This window comes from Penaeus chinensis, chromosome 15 (genome assembly GCF_019202785.1).
Source record: "Penaeus chinensis breed Huanghai No. 1 chromosome 15, ASM1920278v2, whole genome shotgun sequence".
In the NCBI taxonomy this organism is placed as follows: domain Eukaryota; kingdom Metazoa; phylum Arthropoda; class Malacostraca; order Decapoda; family Penaeidae; genus Penaeus; species Penaeus chinensis.
The window spans coordinates 5,690,450-5,692,949 of NC_061833.1; the positions used below are offsets into that span (position 1 = coordinate 5,690,450).

Consider the following 2,500-nt stretch of genomic DNA (forward strand, 5'->3'; position numbering starts at 1 on the left):
GTCACAAATAACAAACATTAAAAACTCAGGATAAGAATGAGACAATTTTTTTTATTAAAGATTCACATACAAACCATCACAAAAGAGTCATGAAGAACACTGACAAATAGCTATGACTATGATAACAGAAAAGGTGACTTGAAATTACGTAACATATTTAGGGGAGTATTACACATGGAGTTCTCGAGACGGTAATTATAAGCTGGCGTCTTGCACCCGTAGATTTTATCCCGAGCACCCGGCTTGGAAACCGCTGGCCTACGGTATCAAGCCACAGACACTTAATAGCATTAGAAACGAATTATTCCTGACATTTCCATCACAGCATTGTCATCATTGTAGCCCTTATTATCATCACTGATGCTGCTCTTTTGTTGATATTTTTATTATTAACAAAGTATTATTTTTATTTGTGTTATTGTTTTTTGTTTATTATTATCATTATTATTGATATTTATTATTGTTGTTATTATTATCCTTATTATTATTATCATTATTATAATCATTATCATTATTGTTATTATTATTATCATTATTATAATCATTATCATTATTGTTATTATTATTATCATTATTATAATCATTATCATTATTGTTATTATTATTATCATTATTATTGTTGTTGTTATTTCATTATTATTGTTATTTATTATTATTATTATTATTATTATTATTATTATTTTTATTATCAATCATTATCATTATTATTATTATTATTATTATTATTATTATTATTATTATCATTAGAGTTAGAATTATTGTTGTTGTTATTATTATTATTATTGTTATTATCATCATTCTTGTTATTAATCCGTATACGCCTTGTGGATATTCGACATATATCTCAATATTATTAGCCTGAGTCATAATGGGTAAAACAGACGAGAAAGAAAGAAATAACAGACATCACAAAACAAATGAAAAAGATCCATTAACCGAATAGATGAACTAATAATTTTCACAAGAGGCTTGCGGTTACCATTATCTGCTTCATAGGCCTCATCACGATTTTCATTCCCGGGGAAATTCGGCCCAGGCATCCGGCAGCAAATTTCTTCAAGACGTTTCTTCCACGAGGCCGCGTGTGGGGTCTCCGGCACACAGGACAGAGCCTCGCCAGGGTCCTCTCCTGCCTTCCGTTTCCCCTTTCCTTTTTCGTTTTTCTTTTCTTTTTTCCTTTTTGTTTTTCCTTTCTTTTTTTTTCTCCTTTTTTTTCCTTTCTTTTCTTTTCTTTCTTTTTTCTTTTATTGTTTTTCCTTTTTTTTCCTTTCTTTTCTTTTCTTTCTTTTTTCTTTTACCTTTCCTTTTTTCTTTCTTTCCTTTCCCTTCCTTTCCTTTCTTCTCTTTTCCTTTCCTTTCCTTTCCTTTCCTTATTTTCGCGTTCCCCTCCTTTGCCTCAACTTCCCTCCCCTCCCCTCCCCTCCCCTCCTCTCCCCTCCTTTGCCTTTCCTCCCCTCTCCTCCCCTCCCCTCCCCTCCCCTTCCTCACCTCCCCTCCCCTCCCCTCCCCTCCTCTCCCCTCCCCTCCTTCTACGTTTTCTCCCCCTTCCCTCCCATTCGTTTCCCACTCCTCTCCTTCTCTCCCCCTCCCCTTCCCTCCCCTCCTCTCCTCTCCTCTCCTCTCCCCTCCCCTCCCCTCCCCTCCCCTCCCCTCCCCTCCCCTCCCCTCCCCTCCCCTCCTCTCATCAGGTTAGGAGTACGGGAGGTCTAACCTAATGAAGCACGGAGAAGGTCTCGCTTGATCGGAAGTTGAATGAATAAAGGCAACCGATGATAATCAAATAAGGGAAGTCTAACCTGGAAGTGTAAAGTTGGATCAGCTGTAATTTAATCGGCCAAAGTTGGGTCACTTGTAACCTAATACGCCGAAGTTGAGTCACCTGTTCTTCAGTACGCCAAAATTGGGTCAGTTGTAGCTCAGTAACCCGTGAGAAAAAAAAAAAGTCCCAACATGGGGTAAAAAAAAAGAAGTGTTTTCTTCACGTACATACACGTTTATATAATTCCTTTAGTGTTTTCTTCACGTACATACACGTTAATATAATTCCTTTGGTGTTTTCTTCACGTACATACACGTTAATATAATTCCTTTAGTTCTTTCTTCACGTACATACACGTTAATATAATTCCTTTAGTACAAGCCCTGTTCTACCCAGTGAAGCAAATCTAAAGAACGGGGCTGCCTCCTCTTCGCATCTCACGCTCTCGCTCGTTTTTTGTTTTGCGACGCTGCTGTGCGATTCGTCTGGCGAGGCAACGCTAGGGGGCGGCGGGATGCTGAAATTTTGATGGGGCCCTTGATCGCCCGCCGGTTTCGCTCGAACCTTACCTCCCACACTTACTCGTCTCTCTGCCTTACCTGCATGCCTGCCTGTATACCTGCCTGTCTGCTTTACTTGCCGATCACCCTTGCTTTGTTTGGCTGACGTACATCCTTGGCTGGGCTGCCTACTACTGATTTACCTGATTGTCTGCCTTGCCTGCCCGCCGGCCTGTCTGCC

At 39.5% G+C, this 2,500-nt stretch overlaps 1 protein-coding gene across 1 annotated transcript in view; it reads left to right on the top strand.

Moving 5' to 3' along the window:
* LOC125032743 (longitudinals lacking protein, isoforms H/M/V-like) overlaps positions 1-2,500 on the top strand; it is a 39,190-nt gene that overhangs the window by 33,985 nt on the left and 2,705 nt on the right. The gene's annotated exons all lie outside the window — the stretch shown is intronic.